Genomic DNA, 24,096 nt, shown 5'->3' on the forward strand with positions numbered 1-24,096 from the left:
GAAGGTCTGGGTCACTTGTGGCACATATTATTCACTCATTTTAAGCCATCAATCTACCTCAGGGTGAACAAAATTAGCCGAAACGGAAGTAATGTATTATCATTATTTATTAAATGTAGCTATTATGTAGTTATTAAGCATTTTGGTGTATTTGGACAGCCTGACATACTTTTTTCATTCCAAGAAGCATAGCTCTTGTTAGTTGAATCATGTCTAATTAAACTGGCTAGCTTGCTACACCAAAACTAACGTTGTTATAATTACTCAAATTTCAATTTCATGACACGACGAAAATGTTGCAAATTGCGGTACAGCTGAACTTGCACTATGTTTTGCTAAAGATAGCCTGATGTTTCGACTGAATGGCAATAACAAGGAACGTCACACGTCACTGGATAACTAGCGTTAGCTAACTAGCAAGATTACATACAATCCATTCGCTAAAGTTGACTATACAACACTTGGATCTTCACCAGTATTCCTCACTTGTTGACAAGTTGCCGTGTTTGTCTTCCTTAATGGGTGTGCTATGCAACGAGTAAGATATGTGTAGTGTTGTTGCACTGGCTATTGGCTTTATATGTGCGCCCCTATTTTAATCATGTCTTTTTTGTATAATGTAGAACAAATGGACATATCATTTTTGATATACCCACCTCTGTAAAATCCTTAAAGAACTATGTGACAGGGAGTAGGAAGGCTTTCAATGATAAGGTACATCTTTTCTTCATAACTCCACTAAAGTGCCCGAGGCAATTCTGGCATTCATTAAAGTTTTCTTATCTGGGATTCATTCTTGGCTAAGAACAGGATTTAAGGATTTACCTTTCTCCTTGGCACGTTTCTCTTCTTCTTCCTCTCTTTTCTTCTTAAATTGGGCCCCGGATGGCTTTTGCCTCTTACACTCTAACCATACGCCTCAATGTGCTAGCATGTTCTGACAACACCAAGGAGGCACGTACCCCTTCCGTTTTCGATTTTTGGCTCATTTTACCCTTATGTTAGATTTATTTTTTTAATGTCAAAATATTGGTTGGAGATATAGAAGGGGGCGCAAAAAACTCTCCCCTGCAAAAAAAGGGCGCCCCCTAGGCAACCACCTTTGACGCCTGTAGGAAAGACCGGCCCTGTCTGTCTGTCTGTAACAATGGGGATATTTGATCTGTAATAGTTTGTTATCATGACCATTGGCTACTGGAATGATGTTCATGAGATGACTTCTATTAGTCCATGTTTATTGCATGCTCGAGCTGAACTTACAAGCAGCCTAATGTGCGTTCCACTCTGTGTAACACTGCGCACCTGTTATTAACCCAAACAGTATTAGTGCGCGGCACTATATCCTACATGATCAAGAAATTAAACATTACACAATTTCTCACAGAACTCATTCCTAGGGAATACTGAAGAATCAAAATGTCTTACCTGAGTGTCTCCAGTGCACAGTTCGGGCTCTTTAGTCCACTAAAAAGTTCATGGACCCCAATATCTCCAATACTGTTGTCACTGAGATCCACATTTTGCAGTTTTGAAGATGGTTTGCTGAGGATACATGCCAGTGCTGTACAGCTCCTTTCAGTGAGCCCACAGCTATTGAGCCTAAAGGGGAAAACAGCCACCAGTGACTATAAGCTCTATGAAAAGGACACTGCTGTCATCTGTATATTAGTGTTGTGCTTCTAAACCAATTCAAAAACCAGAGAAAATGTTTTTCGCATATCAGAAGCTGGGATTCCATCTATATTCGGCTTAACAAAATGCGAATCAGTGCACTTTCATCATCTGTATTATGCAAATAAAAAAAAGCTGTAGGATCACAACATAAGGTTGTCAGGGCAACTTTAACAGGAAAACGTAAATAAATTGCAACAAATGCTAATTCATGCGAATTAACCCATTTCATTGAAACTTAGTTGCATTATACCAGAACGACGAGTTGATCCACCCCTCCTCTAGCAAATCGAATGTTTATTTGTAAAATTTCAAGTGTTTCCAGTCAGGGTTTATTATTCGAATGGTCAAAATGTACATTAAAAACTTGGATGGAAACCCAGCTAGTGTCATGAATAGGGATGGGTATCGTTTGGGTTTTTTCCGATACCGGTGCTAAAACGATTCTTTTAAAACGATACCGGTGTCAAATGGTGCCTGAACCGATACTTAAAAAAAAAGTTTTTTTTTATTGCCAAGGCAAATGTTTTTCTTCAAATGGAACTGTTTAAAGTATACTATAAATATAAATAAATACAAAACACTTGGCTTCAAACTACAGCTTCAAACTTTTTAACTTCAAACTATGAACAATATATTAACTGTTAACAACAGTTTACAGTATACTTAAATAAATATAAATAAATACAAAACACACACACACTCTGTACAGCTATAGCTTCAAACTTCAGCAATTCTTTTGCAGAAATATGAGCATATTTGCCTTCGGAGTCAAAAATGTATTATTTTGTTTGCATTTATTTCATGAAATTTCACCATTTTCTGATTAGTTTTATACCTATCTTTTCTATCTTGTTATTTGAACACACTGAGTACTTGAACTTGTACTGCCCCTTTAAGAGAATAGGTTTAGTTTTGCTGGCATCTCCGTTTAGTCTTCAGTCTGCGGTTGTTGATCCGCTTTTGACTCTTGCCTTCTCTCCCCCCCCTTTACACACAATTGTTCGCCTTCTCTTGTTGTGCGAAATACAGCCACACTTTTGACCGTTTACCTTCAGGCATTTTCTCTGTTAAATTGATGGCTAGCTCTGTTTGTGCTCTGTGAAATTCTGCCTGCTCTTCGCTGTCATAAGACTGTTGCTATGGAAAAACCAATGAGCGTGAGCGACACAGGCCAAAGTTTACATTGGGAGATGGGGCAGTTGTTACGTCCTCCTGCCTTAGGGGTCGCTATTTTACCTTGTTTCTATTTCTGTTACTTTGCCTATTGCTGTAATTGTGTGCAGGTGTTGCCTGTCAGCCGTGGGCGGAGCCCGATATGTTTTAAGGCCGGGATCGCCGACCAGAAGGTCTCTCTCCTTCAATTGCGTGCTGCCACGCTATTCGGGCCTTCCTCGTCTTTCTACTTTGTCTTTGAAATTCTCTGTTCGATATCGCCTTTTTGTTTATTAAAACCCCCTAGACTCGAGCCCATTCTGTCTTGTGCTTCATTTGTTGCATATCAGTACAGCTGGTTTGTTAAATGTGCCCCTAGAAATCTGCCTAGCAACCTGTCACCAAGAAAAAATAATTCATACAGATCGTACTCAGACAGATCTACGCCACTAACGCGACTGCACGTTAGCTATCGCTAGTTTTCTACTGTTTTGGAACCAGCCTCAGTGTTTCATGTTGAGCCTGAAATAATTACTTTTTATAAAACAACATTTTACGTAAGTTTTGTTCATTTAGCTGCATGATTTGTTGCTGTTATTTATTTCAATCTGCGTTGCATTTCGGTCCGGGTAAGTACCGGTTGTATTGGAACCGGTGCCATATTGGACCGGTTCTCGGTACCCAACCCTAGTCATGAACCCCTTCCTTTCTGAGAATACACACTGCCACCATACTTACTGAGCCTTCTGAGATTCCTCCACTACTGGCTGAAGCCTAAGGAAAGCTTCATCAGATCTGATGTACTTCTTCAAGTCAAACACATCCAGCTTCTGTTCTGATGTCAGCAGCACAAACACTAGAGCTGACCACTGGGCAGGTGAGAGTTCAGCTCCAGAAAGTGTCCCAGCACCCAGGAAGCTCTGGACCTCTTCTACTAAGGAGTGATCATTGAGTTCATGCAGACAGTGGAAGAGGTTGATCACCCTTTCTGATGAAGGAACCTCTCTGATCTTTTCCTTAATGTAACTGATTGTTTCTTCATTGTCGATCTTATTTCGTCCTCTCTGTAGTAGGCCATGCAGGAGAGTCTGGTTAGACTCCCGAGAGAGGCCAAGAAGGAAACGCAGGAATAGGTCAAAGCGTCCATCTTCATGCTCCAAAGCTTTCTCAACGGCACTCTTGTGTAAGATGATCATGGATTTGTCCACTGATCTCCTTTCCCAAAGCTGAAAGCCTTTTCTGAGGTCTTGCTTTGGAGAAATTAGGTCTTTCCTTTGCATTATTAACATCAGAAGAGCATACAAAGCTGCAAGATACTCCTGGACACTTAAATGTACGAAGCAGAACACTTTTCCTTGATAAAGCCCTGATTCTTCTAGAAAGATCTGGGAGCAGATGCCAGAGCATACTGCTGCCTCTCTCACATCAATGCCAGACTTTTTAAGGTCTTCTTCATAAAAAATCAGATTACCCTTCTCTAACTGTTCATATGCCAGCTTTCCAAGACCAAAGATAACTTTCTGGTTCCACTGTGGATCAAGGTCATGCACATTTTCGAACTTTAGGCTCCTCTGTTTGGTTTGGAAAATAAGGAAATATGTGTACATCTCTGTCAAAGTCTTTGGAATCTGTCCACCTCCTGAAGAGCCAAGAATCACCCCAAGAACAGTAGCAGCAATCCAGCAGAACACTGGTATGTGGCACATAATGTGGAGACTCCTTGATAATTTGATATGAGAGATGACTTTGCTGGCAAGATTCTGATTACTGATCCTCTTCCTGAAATACTCCTCCTTCTGTGGGTCATTGAACCCTTGTACCTCTGTGACCCGGGTCAACAGACTCAGGTGGGATTTGATTGGCTGCTGCTGGTCGAGAGGTAATCCAAAGTAAAGCAGAGGGCAGCAGATTACCTTTCATGACATTTGTCAGGAGTACATCCAATGAAGTGACCTTTGTCACATCAGTCAAACTTTCATTTTTCTTAAAGTCTAGTTGGAGTCGACATTCATCCAGACCATCAAAGATGAACAACGCTTTGTACTTCCCTTGGCTGAGAAAAGTTAACTGCTTTATTTCTGTGAAAAAGTGGTGGAGGAGATCCATCAAAGAGAGCTGTTTTTCTCTCATGAGGTTGAGCTCCCTAAAAAGCAGTGGAAATATGAAGTGGATATCCTGGTTTTCCGTTCCCTCTGCCCAGTCCAGGATGAACTTCTGAACTGAAACAGTTTTACCAATGCCAGCAACCCCTTTTGTGACCACACTTCTGATTGGTTTGACTTGGCCAGGTAAGGGTTTAAAGATGTCACTGCATCTGATTGATGTCTCCTGTCCATCTGGTCTCTTGGATCTTGACTCAATCTGTCTGACTTCATGCTCTTGATTTACTTTTCCACTTCCTCCCTCTGTGATGTAGACCTCTGTGTAGATCTTTTCTAGAAGAGCAGAGCTTCCTTGTTTGGGTATTCCTTCAAAAACAGTCTGGTACTTGTTCTTGAGATTTCTTTTTAGCTCAGTCTGACAAACTACGTCCAGCTCATCTATTTCAAAAAACAAAATGAAACATAATTATGTTTAGCAAGCCACTGACACTGGGGACAAACAATGGCTCTTTGTTGTTTTCCTAATTTTAACTAATTGATGCAAAAAAAATGCAAATGTCAATAAAGGAAGAATTCTTACTTTCTTGCAGTTTGTCAGCAAGATCTTTCAGCTTCATATTCCTAAGGAAGTGCAGTGCCATCTTCAGAGCCGCTTCTCTGGCTTCACTCTCATCTTCCTCTTTACTCTCAAAGTTTCCTTGGTAATCTGGCCTCAGCATCCTCTTGAATCTCTTCAGCTCATTCTTCACAAAGGTGATGATCTTCTCCTCTAACACCTAAAGCACAAATAGTGCATTGCATTACAGAGCACTAATAGACTACTTACATTTACCTTAACCCTAAACCTGGTATATGTACTGTAAGTACAAATTAATGTTCTAATACCTAAGGATCTTCAGTATGACATATTCTATTACACTGCATTCATCAGTGTCATTACAATATTGAAAGGCCACTGTGAAAAAGTTAGACAGGAAATAATAACAGAATGTCAGGTAGCTAACCCTCCACACATATTATTATGGTATACATGTATGATTATCATCGTGGCTGGTATTGGATTTGTTTGCATCTGTTTAAGAACACTGTAGAAACATACTGCTGAATGAACTATACATAGGGTAGAGATGTAAACTACAGTTGCATCTAAAGTACAACATGTCAGCTGGACCCTGAGAAAGAGTAATGAGATTAAAAACTACTGCATGACCAGTGCAGAACATTTAGACCAGTGTTTCTCAAACTTTTTCAGACCAAGGACCACTTAGCCAATAAAAAAAAACTTGCGGACCATCTAACTGAATAGTATATCCCCGGAACAACAGGCCTTATACCCAGACCTGGCACCAGACAATTGTTAGCGGCACATGCTTTTCGAGGGTGGGCACTCCTTTTTTTACGTACCAGTAGGCTAGTTATAGATATGATGCGCTAGGCAAAGCATCTGGAACCCTGCTCCATGCGTGACTTGGTTATGTTACAAACTATAATTCGCTCACAGCCTCATACTCCCATCACACACTCAGACACGCTAATGTATCACACAACACAACCAATGCGCATACCGACCACGCGAATGGACAGCCCAGTGGTCCGAAAGCCTGATATTCCGAAATCTCAATATTCCAATAGTCCCCCTGGCATAATTTAGAAATATTTTAAGTGACACAAAACACACACAGCATTTAGTTTGCGCAGCGGAGCGGAGACGCTCACCGGGCTATCACGCATATCACTTTTTCTAGGCGATATTTGTTAATTTAGCCTACTCTGCTTTTGAATATGGGGTACCACTCGTGCGAAGGAAATCACCGGCAGATTATCGCAGGACATTACGCATATCTTGTCAAGCACTGACAAAGCATGCATGCGTTGGCTATCATAAAAGTATTTTTTTTTATCATCGCGATGCAAATGCCATGTGTGTATAATAATATTCTGAATTAAAGTTCATGCTTGTGAAATAAATGCATTTATATGTTTATAATAATAATAATAATAATAATAAAACTTTATTTATATTGCACCTTTCATGCAAAAGAATGCAGCTCAAAGTGCTTTACAGCAAATACATAATATGCACAAAGATTTATGATTGTGTGATCAATTCATTGGGATGTGCATGTGGGCTATAGTGGTTCACGTTGCTGTGCTCACAATTTCGGAACAGCGGGCTGTCGGAATAATGGGCTTTCGAACATTGCCATGGAACCGTAATTCCCTACCAACAGTAGGCTAGCCGACTGGCATTAATAAAGCCATCCTAGTAGTCAACTTTTCATAATTAAGAGTTGTCATTATCCAACGTCACACAACACATATAGTTATCATCTTGCTGTCTCCGCAGTGGGAAAAAAAAACGCTCTTTGAATGCAGCTCCGCGGCGGGATGATGCCCACTGCGGTTGAACCATCTCGCTGTTGCACCGTCTCCTTGTCTGTCAGAGGCTTTCTCATTTAATTTTCTCTTAAACCACCAATCCATGACCTTGTTAATAGATTAGGCAACTCTTTAATAGATTAGGCTACTACTGACTGTGTTCTCTTCGTTCTGAGTTGTATGTTAGAAATGTCGCAATAATTTACTTTTTGCCGTCGCGGACCATTACGGGGCACTGGCTGACCACCTGTGGACCACACTTTGAGAACGACTGATTTAGACAAACAGTGGAGCCTTATGTAACCTATGACTATATGTTAACAATGTTGCAGGACATTAAAAGTGAACAAAGAAATGGAGTGAGAAGGCTAGAAAGAATGATGTGTGCATGTCTCTGTGTGTGTGTGTGTGTGTGTGTGTGTGTGTGTGTGTGTTTGTGCGTGTGTGTGTGTGTTTCAGAGTTTCTGATGTTTCTATCCACCTGTAGATTTGTGCCTCTTGCCTCTCTACCACGCCCCCTACTGGTTCAACACACCTTCCCAATCCCCTGATTGACTGATTACCTGCACCCGTCACTCCCTCCCCCACTATAGAAACCCCTCACTCCCTACACTCCCTTGCCTGGCCTTGTTGTGAAAAGGATTAATTTCCATGAGCATCAAGTTCCTGACTCTATGTCTCCCACAATCGACCCAGGCCTATTCTCCGACTTCCAGGTATTTCAAAATCTCCAGTTCTTTCCCGAGCTCCCGCACTCTAGTGTTACCGTGCCTTGTTTTTTCCCCATTTGCGAGTTTTCATCTGTTTTCCCCTTCGAAACTTCTGTGTGTTGTGTTCATTGGACATTATTCTTCTGTGTGTTGTGTTCATTGGACGTTATTCTTCTGTGTGTTGTGTTCATTGGACATTATTCTTCTGTGTGTTGTGTTCATTGGACGTTATTCTTCTGTGTGTTGTGTTCATTGTACATTATTCTTCTGTGTGTTGTGTTCATTGAACGTTATTCTTCTGTGTGTTGTGTTCATTGGACATTATTCTTCAGAGCCTTGTGTTCATTGGACATTATTCTTCCGAGTGTTGTGTTCATTGGACATTATACTTCTGAGCGTTGTGTTTTGTTGGATATTATTCTTCTAAATGTTGTGTTTTTTGGACATTACTCTTCTGAGTGTTGTGTTTCACTGAACATTGAACTCCACCTCTGAGTCCTGACGTCTGTGACACTCTCTTTATCTCCTGGTTACCACCAGTCTGCACTGTTCTGTGAAGGGTATGGTGCACACCTTGGGAAGATCCAACCTTTGGAAGATATATTCAGTAACCTGCTAATTTCTAATTTGTAATAACTTTAGTTCATCAGAATAACCCATAGTGCAATCAACAATTTTGTCAGTTCTTGACTATGGTGACATTGTTTACATGTATGCTGCACCCTCTACCTTAAAATTCCTGGACTCTGTATACCATAGTGATATTCACTTTGTCACAGGAGACGCTTTCAGGACCCACCATTGTAATTTATACAAGAATGTTGGTTGGTCCCCTCTAGCAGACAGGAGGGGAAAAACACTGTCTTGTATTTGTTTATAAAGCCTTAGTGAGAAAACTGCCTAATTATCTCATGTCACTTTTAAAACTAAAATCCATTTGTCATAACACACGGTCACAGAGCCTCATCTCCCTTGAAATCCCCCTTATCAAAACTAATATAGGTAAAATAGCTTTTAAGTTCTTTGCTTCCCATAAATGGAACACTGTTCAAGAGGACTTGAAACTAACCCAGTATTTGTCTGTCAATCAATTTAAGAGCCTTTTAGATGCTAAGGATGTGCCTCAGTGCTGTTGTTTTAAATAATTCTCAAATTTTTTATACTTAATTTCTGAGTTGCATAATGTGTTTTGTTAATTTATTTATTTTGTCTTTTGTTTTGTTATGGTTTGTTTATTTATTGTTCATCTGTATTATGTACCCTCAATCAGGGCATTGCTGCAAAAGAGCCCTGTGCTCAGTCAATTCTCCCTGAATAAATAATGATGATGATGATAACACTTTATGTGAAGGGGTGGGCATAAGACTGACACCCGTCATGAACATGAAGGAGTTTTTATGAATGTTTATGACTGCTGTCATCAAGTGGCATTCGGTCAATTATGTCATTTATAAGGGAAAGTTGACATAGTTTGGGATGTCATTGCTATGACAACTTGTATTACAACAAGACAACATAACCTGTCAATGACACCATTACAGGCCTCATGATTAGCTATATTACATTTATGGTCAATCTTAGGTTATTTGAATTGCAAAATGTTATTTTCTTTCAAAAATAAGTACATTAGTGAGTAATTCCATACTTTTGAGTGGTGTTGTATATTACTAAATATGAACATATACTCCATAGCAGCACTGCATTAAATGTCTGCATCAAACCTGGAATATGTGCTTCAGATCCCCATGTTGACTCTGGGTGAACTGGTCACTGACAGCATTTGGTTTAAATTCCTCCATTTGGCTTCTGGGGATGGAAAATCAAATCAAAATCAAAATAAAATATGGAGCTAACCTCTAAACATCAACAAAAGCACAGTTGACTCTGATTAAAATGACCCAGCTTGCTAACTGATGTACTTTGGCGATATATTTGGCAACACTGTGCTGTAAAAGCTGATTTCCACAGGGTTTCGAGCCTATAACAGAAACCTAGCGAATAGACTGAGTGGCTTATGAAAACAAAAGATGTGCTTATACCAAAGCCATACCTCAAACACTGTTAAAAATCTGCATCATGTGCTTTTCAGTAACATATGATGTTAAATGTATCCAGATTTAGTTTTTCCTTGCCTCTAGGTTTTTGGGTCTGCACCTGTTCTGTCTATTCTGTGCTGTAATTATTTCTGAAATAATTTTGTAAATTGATCATGTGGGGTTTTTAGTCTGATTTCATTGCAAATTACAAATACTTCCCTGGTGTCCAAATGCATCTCAAGAGGTCTCTCCCGACGGACATGAGATTCGCACAAAATCGCACCCATGATTTACTACAGAGGCATTTACACCCAAATCTGACTGACTATTCCTAAAAAGGGGAAGCTGGAAGGGGAATGTTGTTATTTAAATGAAATACAATTACAAAATATTTATAGAAAAAATATTAGTTTGTAAATGAAATACAGTTACCAAGTATTTATAGACAGGCTCTTTGTTTCTTGACCAAATATCTGGTTGTGACACTCACAGTTCACTATATGTTGATTTCTAACACACCCTTCCTAGCATACCCTTGTCTGTGTGACAGTATACCTTATTAAGCATACCCTTGACATGAGTGTGTTTCATGGACTTGCCTTGATGCATTTGCACCATCTTCATTTTGGAAGTCGATGACGTACTCTTTTGACTGGTCACTCTTCATGGACACACAAGTGGGCACAGGTGATGGAGGTCTCTCCTGACGGATGTGTCTATCACACAAAATAGCACCCATGATTTACTACAGGCATTTACACTCAAAATCTGACTGACTATTCTTAAAAAGGGGAAGCTGGAAGGGGAATGTTGGTATTTAAATTAAATACAATTACAAAGTATTTATAGAAAAAATATTAGTTTGTAAATGAAATACAGTTACCAAGTATTTATAGACAGGCTCTTTGTTTCTTGACCAAATATCTGGTTGTGACACTCACAATTCACTATTTGTTGATTTCTAACACACCCTTCCTAGTATACCCTTGTCTGTGTGACAGTATACATTATTAAGCATACCCTTGACATGAGTCTGTTTCATGGACTTGCCTTGATACATTTGTACCATCTTCATTTTGGAAGTTGATGAGGCGATCATTTGACCGGTCACTCTTCATGGACACACAAGTGGGCACAGGTGATGGAGGTCTCTCCCGACGGACGTGTCTATCACACAAAATAGTACCCATGATTACTACAGATGCATTTACACTCAAAATCTGACTGACTATTCTTAAAAAGGAGAAGCTGGAAGGGGAATGTTGGTATTTAAATTAAATACAATTACGAAGTATTCATGGAAGGTATCATTTATTATTTTGATTTGGAAATTCAAATTTATCCATTTAACTGAACTGGCCAGAGTTTTAATGACGCTGCTATGCTCACAATTCCATATGAAATGCAAGAGCGTGGGGAATGTAGTTTTCTCTCCTCACTGCTGTTAGATATTGGTGGGTTTCACATACCAGACCATATCAATAGACCCCCACCCTCAGTTTGGGTAACACCAGGGGTTTGGAGCCAGAGCCATTAGACTTGATTCCTGGCCTTTGTCTACAGCCATGACCAGATGTGAACGTCTACAGCCATCTTATATGTGAACGTAAATTAGACTGTATGTTTTTAACAGAAACCTGGCTAAACAAAAATGGGTCTGCAGCTCTTATTGAAGCATCCCCTCCCAATTATAGCTTTTTTCAGTCCATTAGAACAGGTAAAAAAGGGGGCGGGACAGCCACCATAACCACGGATGCCCTGTGCTGCAGGAGCATCTCCTTCAATGATTTTGCCTCATTTGAATATCATGCCATAGTTCTAAAGTGCCAGCCTCCTGTTCTGACAGTAACTGTGTATAGGCCACCTAAGCAATGTCCCACTTTTCTAACAGACTTTTCAGAACTACTCTCCATTATACACACAAACTACGATAAGATTATTATCACTGGTGATTTTAACATACATGTTGATAATGGGAACGACTCAAAGGCCCGGGATTTTATGAATCTCTTGAATTCCATGGACTTTACACAACACATCACTGAACCCACTCACAACCGTGGCCACACCCTTGATCTAGTTATTACAAAGGGTCTTACAACTGTTTTATCGTCTATCTGTGACCTTGCTCTTTCTGACCACTTTTGTATTTTCTTTACAGCACTGGTACCTAAAGTTAGAAATAGTGCTGAATGTTTTATTAAGAAACGCTATCTTAACTCTGCAGCAGCTGAGAATTTCAAAGTAATGATGAACATAACTAGCACAAAAAACCCAGATACGGGGCCATCATGTGTTAATGATCTAGTAACTACTCTAAATACAAAATTAAGGACAGCACTTGACTCTGTAGCACCATTGAAACAAAAAAAGGTTTTAGCCAAACAAAAAGCTCCATGGAGAAATGAGGAAATGATTAAACTTAAGAGATCCTGCAGAAGGTCTGAGCGTACATGGAGAAAGACCAAGCTACAGGTCCACCTTGATATCTTTAAGGATAAACTTTCAGTCTTTAATTAAGCAATAAGAAATGCTAGGAAGGATCATTTCTCTAATTTGATATCTACAAATTCTAACAATTCCAGGGTCCTCTTTTCAACAATAGACAGCCTTATAAATCCTGCACCTAAAGTAGATGATAGTCTCTTTTCCACCTCCAAATGTGAGGAATTTGCAGCATTCTTCAGAGATAAGATAACGAACATTAGGAAGAATATTGCTCAAGAAATTCCAAATGTCTTGTTTTCTGATCCCCTTCCACCATGCTGTAACAATATGAGCTTTTTTTCACTGGCTGATATAGAAATGCTGAGCAAAGTAGTGTCACAACTGAAGCCGTCTACATGCCCTCTTGATCCCCTTCCCACCAATTTTTTTAAGACCATCTTTGACTCTGTGTCTAAGGACATTCTAGTCATTATAAACTGTTCCCTGCTTACAGGTATTTTCCCATCAGAACTTAAAAATGCCCTGGTGAGACCCCTCCTGAAGAAAAGCAATTTAGACTCTTCAGTTCTAAACAATTTAGACCCATCTCTAACCTTCCCTTTCTAAGCAAAATCCTGGAAAAAATTGTCTTTAAACAGTTAAATAATTCCCCCCCCCCCCCCCCCCGGACTGTGACTCATTCAGAATTTAGAATAATTATCCATGTTTGTGTTCATTTGTTCAAACTCATGGTCACATAGTGTAGGCCTACAGCCGTGTGTTTCACCAATGGTGCTGGACAGTGACTGACTTGATGTTATGAAAAGGGAAATGAACACAGAGAATTGAAGAACACAGGTAGTGTTTAAGAGTAAGCTATTAGGAGGAGTAGGCCAATACGTCCACTAAAAAGCCCAAGAGCCACAGACACACACAGACATATCAGCTTCATTTAACATCACACATTATTCAGATGATGCATTACCTCTGTCCCTCTGGAGCGTCTCCTGGTGTTTCCATTGCTCAGCTTCTCTTCATGGACACACAACTGGCTTCAGTAGAAACAAGGAATCAAAACAATAATGTATCCGAAAAACAAATTAAATAAAAAAAAATTGTATTATACTATTCATTTAAAATATAAGTATAAATTAAATTAAACAAAATATTAAATTACCTAAAATATTACCAAATAGGATATCGGCAATTGTGAGATCTTAATTCATGTAATGGCATGGCACACGAGGAGTTATATGATGGTTAATGTACAGTTTATTAATACAATAAACTGAATGTACTATATAACCCAAATGAATAAGTACAACTGTAAATGATAGCAATTTAATACATTCAGTATGTTGGATACCAATGAGAACAGATTCCCTTAAATGACCAAATAAACCTGAATGCATGATATAGAAAATAACACCTGAGATGAACGGGTGAGAGAAATGGTGAAGGAGAGACAGACAGACAGACAGACAGACAGACAGACAGAGTGATAGAATAAGAGTGGAGGGGAAGAGAGGATCAGACAGACAGAGTGATAGAATAAGAGTGGAGGGGAAGAGAGGATCAGACAGACAGAGTGATAGAATAAGAGAGGAGGGGAAGAGAGGATCAGACAGACAGACAGACAGAGTGATAGAATAAGAGAGGAGGGGAAGAGAGGATCAGACAGACAGACAGACAGAGTGATAGTATAAGAGAGGAGGGGAAGAGAGGATCAGACAGACAGACAGACAGAGTGATAGAATAAGAGTGGAGGGGAAGAGAGGATCAGACAGACAGACAGAGTGATAGAATAAGAGAGGAGGGGAAGAGAGGATCAGACAGACAGATAGAGTGATAGAATAAGAGAGGAGGGGAAAAGAGGATCAGACAGACAGAGTGATAGAATAAGAGTGGAGGGGAAGAGAGGATCAGACAGACAGAGTGATAGAATAAGAGAGGAGGGGAAGAGAGGATCAGACAGACAGACAGACAGAGTGATAGAATAAGAGAGGAGGGGAAGAGAGGATCAGACAGACAGACAGACAGAGTGATAGTATAAGAGAGGAGGGGAAGAGAGGATCAGACAGACAGACAGACAGAGTGATAGAATAAGAGTGGAGGGGAAGAGAGGATCAGACAGACAGACAGAGTGATAGAATAAGAGAGGAGGGGAAGAGAGGATCAGACAGACAGATAGAGTGATAGAATAAGAGAGGAGGGGAAGAGAGGATCAGACAGACAGAGTGATAGAATAAGAGTGGAGGGGAAGAGAGGATCAGACAGACAGAGTGATAGAATAAGAGAGGAGGGGAAGAGAGGATCATCACACTCAAAGACAGGAAAGGACCTGACCTACTTGCAGAAACCCTCAACCTACACCTATCCAACCCCACCACACTGTGTGTGTGTGTGTGTGTGTGTGTGTGTGTGTGTGTGTGTGTGTGTGTGTGTGTGTGTGTGAGAGTGTGTAAGTGAGTGAAACCCTCTACCTACACCCCCCCCCCCCCCCCACTGTCATGCATTCATTCTACCCCCCTCATGATACATCTACATACTCTGTGCTAGCCTATTTGCACATAATGTAAATTATTGCCACCATTGAAATAGTTTTCTGTTTCATTGCTCTACTTACCCTTGTAATAGTAACCTTACGAGCACACTGTTTACTAAGCTGTTCTACAATGCTTGAATGCTCTCTCCCCATTTTATCCACCATTAATTTTGTATACATGTATAAACCATCTTTATGTATGTATATATACTTTATGTATGTTGCCTAATGTGTGGTAGCATGTTTATCCTAATAAGTGTATGAATTAATCTGCCATGCTTCTGATATTCTCCCCTCCCTCTCTCCCCCCTTCCCCTCTGCTTCCCCCTTTCTACCAGGCCAGATGCAGAAAATATGTCCTTAACCCTTGTATGGTGTTCATTTTTTTGTTACTCAGCCAGTGTTGTGGGTCTGGTGGACCCGCTGTATTTTTGGGTTTTTAATTCAACACAATCAAACAATTTTATGATAAAATACTCAACAGATGTCTACTTCATCCCAATTAGAAGCAATATAAACAGCAAATATGGGTAATATTTGCCCTTTAACTTTGTTATATCACATTTATGAATTTAAGTGCTACCCGTTTATATATTTTTTTATTTTATAAAATCAATTATAATCAAGATATGAGTGGACACAATTCAACAAATTAACAAATGAAGCAAGGTTTTTAATAACTATTTTATTTATTTGAATTTCATTTGAAATCAGGTCAGTTTCCATAGCACAACATGGGTGGATGGGGCACCAGCACGGTCCTCCTGAATCCTCCTCACGGTGGCTGCAGAGGCTGAGGTTCTTGGAACATGTTGTCTTCTCAGGATTTAAGGTTTCACCAGTGTCTTTCCCAGTTCCTCGAGAAAAAGGCTTATCCTCTGGAGCTTCCCTCTCTTCCACTCCGGGTTCAGTGCCATCCAGGTGACAAAGGCGATGTACGCATGGATGTCAAATATGTTAAAGAAAATCGCCAGTGGCCAGCGTAGGGTCCTCCTTTTGCAGCTGTAGGCAGACACCAGCTTGTCTATGTTGTCCACCCCTCCTTTTGTGGCATTATAATCCATGATGATCTCTGGTTTCTGATGCTCCAGGCCACAGATTCTCCCATCCCTGTGCAGTGTACTTGTGAGTACCACAGTCTTGCGTTTCTTTGGCACATAGGATACCAGGGACGTGTCAGCCATGTACACAAACTTGGAAGAGTTGACAGGCCTGTTCTTTGTAGGCAGCAGTTGGGGTGGGAGCTCAGACCTGTTTTTCCTTATCGTTCCCACAATGGTCAGCTCCTGTCCCAGCTTGTACGACGTAAAATTGTCGCATGTGATGTTGTGTCCACTGAGTCCCTGAGCCATGTCCAGGACAACTCTCATTCCTTCATTTTTCTCAGGGCGTCCTCCATCGGGTTTCCCTTTGTAGAACTTTGTAAGTTCCAAGCATATGAGGAAGTCGCATCACAGGCAGCCCAGATCTTTATACCATATTTTGCAGGTTTAGACGGTATATACTGTCTAAAGGGGCAGAGGCCCCTAAATGGCATCAGCGGCAGGGGCAGAAACTCAATACTCTTACTTACACTCACACACTCACACACTCACACACTCACACACTCACACACTCTCTCTCGCTCACTCACTCACTCACTCACCCACTTACAGCAGGCCCACTCACATACACGCGCGCGCAAACAGACACACACATACAACACACACACACACACTCAAACTCACACACAGACACACACCTACAGCAGGTCCAGACAGGAGGAGGACAGACTGAAGGTACACAGGACACATTTGCCCCGTGTCCAGTGGACCCAGACACCCTGTATGTCATGTAAATGTGTAGGGGGGGTTACGGTGTGCGGTCAATGAAAATGTGGTCTGATATATGTGTTCTTCACAGAAAATGAGCCAAGGCCAATGAGTCTAAGTTTAAAAAAATAATGAATCGTATTATTTTTGTTTTGATAAACCCGAACACCCTAAAAGGGTTAAGGCATTTAGTTTTACCCTGCTTTGTAGCACTCCGTCCCCTGGGGATACAACCTTTTCTAAATAAATCAATCACAGCACGGATGTGTAAACACATCAGAACATATTTCTCAAGATTAGACTCATGTTTCTATCAAACACAACCAAGCTTAAGGTTTTCAAATTGAGTTAAGTTAAAAGTAGATAGCTTCTTCCTCCTGGTAAAATCTGGAGTGTTTTGAAAAACACATGTTTTGAGGAAAAATATTTATTTAATGTCAACAGTTTTTTTTTCTTTCAATAGTTTTACTTCAATGAAAAGGTAAGATTTTTGTGAATATTTTGAATGAAAGACCAAGAGGATGAACAGCAAAGACATATTTTTGTATAGCCTGTTTTGCTCATATTCACTAGGGGTGCCAATAATTGTGGAGGGCACTGTACTTCATTTAAACACCTGTCTGAGTGTTTTGTTTCTATATCCACTCTAAAGGCAGAAATATGTCCGGAAGGCATTTCATTTACCCTACTACAACAATGTTAGCAAGAATAATAATCAGTAAGCACCTAAAAATCTAAGCACCATTTTCAAACATAAGACAACTACTGAAAACACAACACAACATAATATTTAAGTAGAATAGTACTGTGAATAGATGAATAACTCACCTGTTTACTATGCCGCCATTTTGTAGCAATACGTCCCCTGGGGATACAACCTTTGCTAAATAAATCGATCACAGCATGGATGTGTACACACATCAGAACATGTTTCTCAAGATTAGACTCACACGTTTCTATCAAACATAACAAAGCTGAAGGTTTTCAAATTGAGTTTAGTTAAAAGTAGATATCTTCTTCCTCCTGTTAAAATGGAGTCTGTAAAGTAAACTTTGACTATTTCTGACCTTCCTCCTACGTCAGACCTGTAAGGAGGAGCCCAGAGTGTCTAATGTGTAAAACCATTTTGGGCAAAGTTGAGCAAAGTCCAAGGACAAAGTTGTTTTTATTTAACTCATTCCTGTCAATCTGCATGAGAAGCTGTTTCACACTATTTATTTGGGTGGAATATTAGACTTTTGCTCTTCAAAAAGATTTGATCTTTGGCTTTACTCTAACAATATTGATTGTAGGTTGGATGTTGGTTTCAGCACAATGTACACAGGAAATCTAGGAAATCACAGGAAATTTTGACTCAACCTGCATTAATGGTTGGCTGTGTGCTCTTTCTCTTAAGGAGCTCAGTGGAGCTCTGTCCCTTGATGGATGCAGGGCACACACAGACACACACACACACACTTTGTGGCCTAATGTACTACGCTGGCAATACACATCAGACCAGCTTTATGCAAGATGCACCATTAGAGACAACACACATAAGACCAGCTATATGCAAGATGCACCATTAGACACAACACACATAAGACCCGCTATATGCAAGATGCACCATTAGAGACAACACACATAAGACCCGCTATATGCCAGATGCACCATTAGAGACAACACACATAAGACCAGCTATATGCAAGATGCACCATTAGAGATGAATATCACCTCTGAATTATGATACATTCATGTGAATCACATGATGACCCAATACTGAAGACATGCATGCAAAACACTGCATTGGAAGTTACAGAACTTCAAGAATGCAGGCACTTTTGAAACAGAAGTGTTGGAAATGGTCAAACAGAGTAGGCTGCTCTTACAAATCCACTGCATCAGGTCCCTGCATGTGACTGCTGAAGACCTGTGTGTGTGTGTGTGTGTGTGTGTGTGTGTGTGTGTGTGTGTGTGTCTGTGTGTCTGTGTGTCTGTCTGTCTGTCTGTCTGTCTGTCTCTCTCTGTCTCTCTCTCTCTCTCTCTCTCTCTCTCTCTCTCTCTCTCTCTCTCTAACCAGGGACTGATGGTGTCTCCAGATCAACTGTGCATTTGGGCACGGCCTACACCTTCTCTTTCTACACTGGTTAGAACTAGTTTGAACTTTTTAAGATATCTCCAGTCCCTTGCGAATTTCTTGGAGGGAATAGCAAATCTTGCATCTTTTATCAAAAACAACAGACTGACCAGTTTGTGTAGAAAGAGGTTTCCCTCTGGCTGAACACAAGACCATAATTGAACCCACAGATTCTGCTCCAGATACTCAATTATCCTCAGACAATATGTTTCATTGCTTCCTTACAACAGGTTTCAGCTGGACACACATCACACATCATCAAAGTGATTTCCTTTCCAACATGGTATTGGATCAGATTCAGCATTTCAAGCAGAAAAATACTGATCACCTGAGTTTTATGTTCAAATCTGGAACACATTCAGATAGATCCAGGAAGCATGCTTGAGTCATGGAAGAGAAATTTAATTTGCTTACTGTCTTCACTCGAACCTAGACTTCTGCTAAAATGGAGTGCATTTGAGCTCTAAACTGATAACATGAAACAGAGTTGAAATAAAAATATAATAAATAAAAATATCTTCATGACTTAGTTCTGTGCATGTTGGTGTTACATTTCTAGACACTGGTGTTCCAATCCTTGGTGGCTAAGTATGCACTAGATAAGGGACAATTAAAGGCCTTGGTGGCTAAGTATGCACTAGATAAGGGACAATTAAAGGTTAATAAAGCAAAAAGCCTCCTAGATATCCATGGCACATATACTAGAAGTGCACTGAGACATGACTTGATTTGGATGTAAGATGTGAGAGGCTCATGAAAAGGGCACCAAAAACTAGAAGTGCTGAATTGAAACGCCACCTGGTGGCTGCATCCTGAATTGGCCTCCATGTTTCAAAAAACTTGATGCGAAACACCTGAATTTGAGTTTTCTTCAAATCTATCCTCCAGCCCCCTGACACTTCAAGAGCCCCCAAACTTTCTCAGGAACTGTTGCAAAGATAAAGGGCTCATGTTTCACCACATTCCTGAATCTTACAAAAAGTGGCTTTTATTAAAGAAAATGTGTTATTTGAAAATAACTGAATGTTACAAAACTAATGTTAAAAATGGTCCTTGTTAACTTTAGTCAGTAAGCTAAGGGTTAACTTACCTACACTTGAAAGAGGCACCGAACGTTGAGATGGCCCATTCACCTCAGCTGGCGAAAGATTATTCTGCCAGTTATATTCCGATTTAAGTGGGTGTGTGTGTGTGTGTGTGTGTGTGTGTGTGTGTGTGTGTGTGTGTGTACCTCACTGGAGGCCGAAGCAGAACGAGAGGAGTGTGTGATGAACGGCGTGGGTATCATCAGGGCCTATGATGACGTATCTGAAAGAAACTGGAGCTTTGGCCAGGTACCAAATTCACCAACCTTCTCTCTATTTGAAGAAATGATACAACTCCCTGTTTGGGAGCACAGACACACACACACACACACATACACTGGCTCATGAGTACCACATTATTGCATTTCTTTGGCACATAGGATACCAGGGACGTGTCAGCCATGTACACAAACTTGGAAGAGTTGACAGGCCTGTTCTTTGTAGGCAGCAGTTGGGGTGGGAGCTCAGACCTGTGATGCGACTTCCTCATATGCTTGGAACTTACAAGTCTACATAGGGAAATCTGATGAGGACGCCCTGAGAAAAATCAAGGAATGAGAGTTGTCCTGGACATGGCTCAGGGACTCAGTGGACACAACATCACATGCGACAATTTTACGTCGTACAAGCTGGGACAGGAGCTGACCATTGTGGGAACGATAATGAAAAACAGGTCTGAGCTCCCACCCCAACTGCTGCCTACAAAGAACAGGCCTGTCAACTCTTCCAAGTTTGTGTACATGGCTGACACGTCCCTGGTATCCTATGTGCCAAAGAAATGCAATAATGTGGTACTCATGAGTACACTGCACTGGGATGGGAGAATATTTGGCCTGGAGCATCAGAAACCAGAGATCATCATGATTATAATGCCACAAAAGAAAAGGAGGGGTGGACAACATAGACAAGCTGGTGTCTGCCTACAGCTGCAAAAGGATGACCCTACGCTGGCCACGGGCGATTTTCTTTAACATTTTTGACATCTCTGCGTACAACGCCTTTGTCACCTGGATGGCACTGAGCCCGGAGTGGAAGAGAGGGAAGCTCCAGAGGATACGTATTTTTCTCGAGGAACTGGGAAAGACACTGGTGAAATCTTAAATCCTGAGAAGACAACATGTTCCAAGAACCTCAGCCTCTGCAGCCACCGTGAGGAGGATTCAGGAGGACAATGCTGGTGCCCCATCAACCCATGTTGTGCTATGTAAACTGACCTGATTTCAAACGAAATTCACATAAATAAAATAGTTATGGAAAAACCTTGCTTCATTTGTAAATGTGTTGAATTTTGTCCACTAATATCTTGATTATAATTGATTTTCTTGATTTTATATAAAAAAAAAAAAAAACGGGTAGCACTTAAATTCATATTCATAAATGTAATATAACAAAGTTAAAGGGCAAATATTAACCATATTTGCTGTTTATATGGCTTCTTATTGGGATGAAGAGTATTTTATCATGAAATTGTTTGATTGTGTTGAATTAAACCCCAAAAATACAGCGGGTCCACCAGACCCACAACACCGGCTGAGTAACAAAAAAATTAACACCATACAAGGGTTAAGCAGGCATCACTATTGTTGAAGAGCACATCGTCTTTTTGCATAAGAGTCTGAAGCACAAGCTGTGCATGTAAATTATCCTTTTTCTTTGCTTTTCATCTGGGACAGTTTAATCCTGTTTGACTTGGACGTCTTAACCCCCGTTCTGCCCTATATATTTAAACCTGACCTCAACCTCCTAACTGCTGTTAGCAACTCTCCATGTGTACATGCTACTAAACATTTGTATGTTTTGGATGCAAGAATGTTTTCCATTTCTGCATGATTGCCAGTGCAATGTGCATTACTATTCCCAATGATATACACTGCCCTTTGAAAGTTTGGAAACACTTTGGGAAAAGTGGGTTTGAAAATAATATCAGCATATTTCTTATCTTAAATGTACTTAGAATGAACATGATCAATGACAAGACCAGTAATAATAATTTTCTATTTGATTACATAATAATGGTAATGTACCATTCAACGTATTCTAGCTACTCATGGCGGCTGTGTACTTTAGGTGCCAAGTACTTTAGGTGAGCACACCTTAAAGATGCAGCCCGCCATTCTGTTGAAAGGTTGTTGATACTTGAGTTCAACAGGCAATCAAACTAAACCCCTCCCTTCTGTGCTCCTAAAGCAATGTGTTGATGGGCTGTAAATATTCATGGCTCAGTCAGTGTGTTTGGGTGCTTTATTTTCAGCAGACACAGTGGAGGGCTAAAGAACTGAAGAGCAATTTGCTGAATTGACAAAAAGATCAATTTAGGGTGCTAGAGCGCAATAATATCTTTTTCAGTGGGTTTTTGAGAGAATGGACTATGATGTGTAAACACCCAAGCACTCATCCAAAACCAACTGATGTTCATTGACATTACATGTGAATCATTCATGAGCACAAAACCTTACACAATACATGTGCCACACAAACATAGTCAGACACCAACTGCACACATCTTCATTTCTTTACAGAGTTTTATTTGATATCACTGGGTAAAGCAGACAAAGAGGGTGGCAAAGTGCTGCATTATGATACGTTTTAACTATGAGCACAGAATTCAGATTAATCTTTCATTTTTTTCTCACTGTAATGTTAACAAAGATCATTTAAGCCTTCTGAACATCTGATGAGCCCCCATTTCCCCCCCCCCTTTCCACCTTAAAGGAACGTCATAGCTCCAGTGAGGTCAGACTTTGTCAAGGTACTAACTGTGCATATTCACCTCAGTATAGCTTTGGCTTAAGAAGGGCTGAGGTGAGGAAAGAGCAGCTGGCCAAAAAGGCTGACCGGCTTGGAAAAGCAGCATATAGCATTAGATGCTAAATATATAATGTGAGAGTATAGCTTAGTATAGTCTTACATACTGCACTAGCTTATGATGGAAAGTGCTCAAGAATACAATCATACATATATAAAAACAAAAACAAATGTAAATAATGACCCACTCATTTGAAAGCCCATAGCAGTCTGTAGGACATAATTAGTGACTGTACTGAGAGGGCAGAATGTTTCTACTTGATCAAATAAAAAATGGCATGAAATGCATATGCTTCTGCTAGCACAAGCTTATGCACAAAACTAAATAGCACTCAACTTACTGATACAAAAAAATGATAACAGAAAGTAACATATATGGCACACCGACTCAGATGTGAGGAAGTGTCCATAACAGTCTCTGAAGGAAGCCACCATGATTGGGAGAGATTCCACTGATTAAAACTATATTAAATGCATATAGAGACATAAATTCTTCTTTCTCGTTTGTTTTCGCGCTCGATTTCTGCTTGAGTTTTCCTGAGTTGTTGCTCGTCTTTCAGGGCCAACCTCCATCTTTTGACCGTCACCCTGACCTGAGGGGACCCTCCAGGACCCTCCAGCTCAGCAGTGTTTTCTGTGGCCCTTCAACCCAACTAGCGCACCTGTCCTGCAGGTCCTCTGCTCCATCTCTTGCACGTACTTCAACTAAGCGCTAAACCATAAGAACAGTGAGAGAGTGAGGCTTTAGAATAAAGGGAGAAGTGGAGACTACCAGTTTCAGGCAATCATTTTTTCATCCCAAAAGAAATCCGGATTCAGGCAATCCCGGATCCGTGTGGACGAGGCCCTATCTAACACTATATTCAACCAGAAACTATTACATTTTAGCCTAAGTCCAATTAAAAGCAACAAATACAAATGAATATAAGGATTATTTAGTCAATCATTATTAACTGTGATCCTTAATTCTGATTCCTTCAATAGGCAACCACTGTTTTTCATTAGGAACTACATGACTAGCCCATGCATGCAGCCACCAGCAAAGATATGCAATTGAGTCTAAATATTATGCCCACCTGCCTAATATCAATGCTGTTGGTCCTCCACATGCCATCAAACCAAGCGGTTTGTAGGTCTCTGTAGACATCCCACAGATGCTTGATCAGATTGAAATATGGGGAATTTGGAAGCCAGACTATGTATATATCTCAGACCTTGGCCATCAATTAATGTTATTTACTTCATCAGTGAAAG

At 40.3% G+C, this 24,096-nt stretch overlaps 1 pseudogene; it reads right to left on the reverse strand.

Moving 5' to 3' along the window:
* Positions 1-1,336: 1,336 nt before the first annotated feature.
* Positions 1,337-20,527, reverse strand: LOC122129144 (annotated as a pseudogene).
* Between the last annotated feature and the right edge of the window lie 3,569 nt (positions 20,528-24,096).

This window comes from Clupea harengus, unplaced genomic scaffold, assembly GCF_900700415.2.
Source record: "Clupea harengus unplaced genomic scaffold, Ch_v2.0.2, whole genome shotgun sequence".
In the NCBI taxonomy this organism is placed as follows: Eukaryota; Metazoa; Chordata; class Actinopteri; order Clupeiformes; family Clupeidae; genus Clupea; species Clupea harengus.